The sequence below is a fragment of the Pseudorasbora parva genome, chromosome 15, assembly GCF_024679245.1.
Source record: "Pseudorasbora parva isolate DD20220531a chromosome 15, ASM2467924v1, whole genome shotgun sequence".
NCBI classification, from domain to species: Eukaryota; Metazoa; Chordata; class Actinopteri; order Cypriniformes; family Gobionidae; genus Pseudorasbora; species Pseudorasbora parva.
In genome coordinates, this window is record NC_090186.1 from 12761685 (window position 1) to 12767684 (window position 6000).

Genomic DNA, 6000 nt, shown 5'->3' on the forward strand with positions numbered 1-6000 from the left:
GAGCGAGAGGCATGCGAGGTGCGAGTGAGACCGGGGACGTGATTGCGAAAGAGCGTCACCTGCGAGCCACTCCGGTCTCAAGTCCTCTCATGAGGGAGCTTGGAAGCATTTAAGGACGAGCAACACCAGTCAAGGACGAGAGAGGACCAGGCCTGGATTTTACGTTGAATTTTGTTTATGTTTTGTTATGTGTGTGTCGGCAGTTGTCCGTGAGGGGCTGCCTACAGTTTACTTTCGTTTTGTTTATTTATTAAAAGTTGTTGAATGTTCGCCGGATCCCGCCTCCTTCCTTCCCATTTACGAACTTTATTACATTGGTGCCGAAACCCAGAAGGAAGGAGGGACACGATGCCGAAGAGCCCTCGCTGCTGAGGGGGATCGCGGTGCTGAGGAGTTCGGGCAGCGTGGATGAGGAAAGACCGCGAGTGGCTGCCAGAGGCGGTGGTGCTGGAGTGAGTGAAGACCGGTGGGACGGAGAGCTTGCTGCCATGCCCCTGGGTCAAGGTTGGGTGGCGGCCGTCCTGGAGGGAGCAGAGGAGTTGCCATCGTTCGCTGCGGGCCGGAGCCTGCTGCCGTCCGCCGTAATGGGGAGGAGCAGGGAACGCGGAGCTTACTGCCGGCTCCCTCAGGCAGAGGAGCCACCGCCGGCCGCCAGAGGGCGGAGGAGGATCGAGCCATCCACCGGGTGTCCAGCACCATCTCATAGCACAGTGAGGAAGAGCCTCTTGGCTGGTGAAGACCGAGCGGCAGTGTGTCCAGGAATCGGAACAGATTTTTTTTTTCCTCTCTCCACCCTCTCATCCTGTTGCTCGGTCTCCATCTCCTGCTTCTCTCGTCTCATCTGCCCATACCCCAGAAGCGTGAGACGTGCAGATTGAGCACCCCAGGGGGGGGGGAGTTGGCGCAGTCTCAGGTGTACCCCCTGGCCTGCGAGGGGCGATGGGGGTATGTGGTGAGGTGAACGACCGAGAGACATGGGAGGAGCGAGTCCTCTCATGAGGGAGCTCGGAGGCATTTAAGGACGAGCGACACCAGTCAAGGACGAGAGAGGACCAGGCCTGGATTTTACGTTGAGTTTTGTTTATGTTTTGTTATGTGTGTGCAGGCAGTCGTCCGTGAGGTGCGCTGCCCGCGGTTTACTTTCGTTTTGTTTATTTAATAAAAGTTGTTGCATGTTCGCCGGTTCCCGCCTCCTTCCTCCCTATCTATGAACTATTACAACATTATAATCGTTTATTCTCTTTTATGTGATTTTTCCATTCTTATTGATTGACTGATTGATGTAAATTAATTTGAACATTTCTCAAGGAATGCATTTATGTTTTAGATGATGTCTGCTATTATATCCATATTGCTTATTTCAATGTATGAACAAAATGTATGTATGTACTCTATGTGCATCCTACTATTTGTTTTACTTCTTTTACATACTATATACTATAGCAAGGAAAGATGCACAATCACATGAGTGTAGAACAACAAAAAAGAACCAAGACTTTTTATTGGCTGCTTTTGACATGGTATATAATTAAAGCCAGGTGAGTGAAGCTACATTCACTGTGTCTAACGAACTCCATTCCATCATTTTGATATCTGCGCTGTCTAAAAAGCCAGAAAACAACCAAATGCCCCCTACCACGTTTGAGCTTTTTGTCACAAAGGCTTTTGGCTGTGTTCTGGATCTTCGAAAGAGAAACAAAAATGACATACAGCTGTGTAACATTACCACAGGCCACCACATAAAGGCACCCAGTGCCTGTACAAGTGCACTAAACTACGGTTCAAAAGATTGTGATTCCTTTTAACTGTACGAGGGCCTCGGCTTCCAGACTCTAGAAGAGCTATTATCCAAAAAGAGCAATATGCTGCCAGCACCACAATTGGATATGCTTCATTACAGGGGATTTCAAAACAATGTCAGGTTAAAGCCAAACCAATTCCAAGAAGCAGGTCTTAGGTCTGAGCCTGTATGAAAACAATGAATGACAGCAGAGTTTAAAATAAAGCGAAACCATATTGTGCAATTAATTGCATGTGTTGCCTGATAACAAGCTAGCTGAACTATATCATATAGGCAGTCCCTACATTTGAAGTAATTAACAATGTCCATTAGGTCAGTGTTGCTGTTCAATAATTAGTTGCATAAACAACTGGGAACAATTTCAATTTAGATAACAGGCTAATTAACCTGTGTTGAAACCCTGCAGGCTATATTAGTCATAACACAAAACCTTTAAACATACATCCACATATGAAAACAGACCTGTTAGCTACACTAAAATGCCCTCAGCAGGATTACAGCCATGTGAATAAAGGAACAAGTAAGTGATTAAATTCAGGCCTCATTAGAGTTGGAGTTTAGTAGGGGTCATCAAACTGGATTCAATCCCTCTGCATCATTCTTTGTTCAGTGCAAAAATAACAAAACGCCAGAGCAGAATAAATAGGATTTATAGTCCAGGGGGTTGTTTGCAATCACCTATGGCTCCATAAAACATATTTCTTCCAAAATTATACCCCTGCTGTAGCTGGAATGTAAAAAAAAAAAATATGATAATATGCTCATAAGTGCAGCATGAGTCACGACAGGTTCAGTTCCTCAGGGTCACTGTCAGATATTTTCTTTTTCACCCATGTGCCCCTCTCACGTGAAGTCAGATGTACCCACCCAAACATAAAGAGACTGAGGGGAGTACGGTGCATGAAATAAAGTTTCATGTTTTCCCCATTCTGACACATATTCCCACACTCTCATCTGGTAAAATGATGGTTTTCTAAAATAAGCTCAGGTTTTCCCCTTGGAATGATTCTGAAACAATGCATATCAAAAGCACACACACACACACACACACACACACACACACACACACACACACACACACACAAACAATAAAATTATGAAAAGGAAAATATCATGTGGGAACTTTGATTCCTACTCAGCATGCGTCTGCATAAAACCATTTTTAAAAAAATCCCTCAAGCTTTTTAAAAAAATGGCCTTTTAAGCAAATAAAATAATCTCTGACCCAGACATCAGCTTGGTCATGACATAAGAGTTTGCTGTCACAATTAGTCGGATATACAGCTTTCACACTGAACTACACCTGAGCAAAAGCATAACCTTAACAAAAAAGCACTGTGTCAGTATCATAGTACAACAATCATATCATATGGTATTATTGTATGAATGAAGAGGGATACGATGGGCCTGGTGGTATAGTGTCACGAAATGTTTTATCAAATTAACATATTGTATAATTCTAAAGTTTCTAAAATTTTATTTTTTACATTGAAGTCACATTTCTAAAGTATCTAAATCATTTTTAGCATAACCAGACTTTGATATAGGATGGTGTATTATTAAATATATAAAAATAAATTCTCAATTATTTTTTATTTGAAAATTGTAATCAGGCAATTCATTTATACATTAACCTTTTGATATGATGCCCACAATGAACTACCAATGAACAATACTTCTACAGCATTTATTAGTCTTAGTTAAAGGGGTCATGAACTGCGTTGTTTTGTTGTTTTATGATGTTTCCTGGGGTGGACTTATAATGTAAGAATGCTTTAATCTTCACGAACAGTGCAAATGGGATATAGTTAAGAGATTTGTTGAATAAAACGGGAGTCACTGATAAACACCTCATTGATAAACTCTCGCTGTTTGATTGACAGCTCCAACGATTGAAAGGGAGCCTTCTTTAAATAGAATAATAAAATAGAATTTAATAACCATTAAAGGAAGTGTAAGATTGTGGCCAAAACTGGTACTGCAGGTGTATCCCCTCTCCCCCTCCCCCTGACTCGAGGTTGCCAGATAGGCTGCAGGATCCAGCAGGAACGTTTGTAGCTGCAGCTGTGGTAACTAGAGCAGATCTGGCAACCCGGATGCTGAAACACTACTGACTTCGTGATTGGTAGATAGGTGGAGGGCGGAGCTTCAGGCCAAAACACAACATGACAACTTCAACATCAGTTGAGGTCTGCGACAACAACTTTTAAATGACAATATCCTGGCCGGACTACTGTTGTCACTGATATAAGGCTTTGAAATGAACATGATTTCTTAATGTCTAGTGACATATCAGGGCCATTTTATGATTAATTGAAAGACATTTCTTACATACAGTTCCTTTAAATAACAGATTATTTAGAACTAAAACAGGCATTAGAATTAACACAGTTACTTACATGTTGCATTACTGTCGAGCCCAGTCACAATCCTTTTTTAATTCTCAATTGCATGTTTAACGCTTGGAAGCTTGATCTGGTTTAAAGGGGGGGTGAAACACTCAGTTTCAGTCAGTGTCATGTCAATCTTGAGTACCTATAGAGTAGCATTGCATCCTGCATATCTCCGAAAAGTCTTTATTTTTTTTATAATTATATAAGAAAGATGCGCTGTTCCGAGTCTTTCCGAAAAAAGCAGAGCGGGTGGGGGCGTGTCATGTGAGCGGAGCTAAATAATGACGTGTGCAGCAGCGCGCTGCAGTGAGGAAAGTGAGTCGCTCTGTGAGGAAAGTGATTCGCTCTGTGAGGAAAGTGATTCGCTCAGTGAGGAAAGTGATTCGCCCGCCGCGTGAGGAAAGTGATTCGCTCTGTGAGGAAAGTGATTCGCTCAGTGAGGAAAGTGATTCGCCCGCCGCGTGAGGAAAATGAGTCGCTCTGTGAGGAAAGTGATTCGCTCTGTGAGGAAAGTGATTCGCTCAGTGAGGAAAGTGATTCGCCCGCCGCGTGAGGAAAGTGAGTCGCTCTGTGAGGAAAGTGATTCGCTCAGTGAGGAAAGTGATTCGCCTGCCGCGTGAGGAAAGTGAGTCGCTCTGTGAGGAAAGTGATTTGCCCGTTTAAGTTATTTAACTAATGTTAGCAAATTGTAAAGATACTGCTTTACCCAGAAGACAAGTAAAAATGGCCCATCTTACCCCACTCTACCCTACTATTGGTAGTATCGGTAATGCTACATTGTGACAGTTATTTCACCCCATTAATGCCCCATCAGTCTCTTTTTTGGTGTAGGATGTTGTGTCACTGTCATGATAGATGATTATGAATATGGTTAATCGGTTTCTTTGACACCGCAGATGGACATCTGCAGAGAGGAGTGATGAATGCTTTCCAAAAGAGCCCTGCTAGTGTGCATCTGTGTTTATTTTTGCAGGAGATTCTGACCCCCTCTATGGTCCTACGATGACAGAATTCTCTCTGAACGTCCCCGCTGAGACAGCACACCTTTAACTCTTCCTCGTTCTGCTTGACGTTACCGTTGGCTTAAATGCCAGAGTGAAAAATGAAACCAGGCTTCAGGGATCTGCTTCATGATCACTCTGTAACACACACACACACTTACATCAGGAACACTGGCCATCCTCCAACTCCTTATGTCACCTTTGGACAAACGATCACAGCACCAGGGGACACAGTTCATTGTGCGGATTCAGATCTGGCTTTTGTTAGCACCGAGGCCCCATTGCCAAAGGACTCGCTATGATACAGAATAAATCACCTCAGAAGGCAGGATTTTACAAGCCTCAGTGAAGTGCTCCATTAAAGTCGAGCTCTGTTCAGATGTACACCCCTTAAAATGATTTTAGTGTCTGTTTAATGGCTAATTACATTTCAGTAATAAACATGCCAAGTGATATAAAACATTCCCAATTAAGACTTGTATTTTAGACAGCTGATTAAGACATGATGTGTAAATCTTAAAGCAATAGTTCACCTAAAAATTTAAATTTATGCTAACCCTCATGTCATTCTAAACCCATAAGACTTTTGTTCATCTCCACTAACAGTGGAGCTGTGATGTAGTAGGGCTGTGATGATAACAGCATTACGGCAATACCGCAGTAATGAGATGCCTACCGCGGTGTTGAGGTCATCACCGTCATAATTTTTTTTGGGCTGGTGAAAGTTACAGGTGTGCATATGGTGTACAGTGTGATATAAAGTTTAAACACACGAATCATCATAATCTACTGCCTTCTATATAAA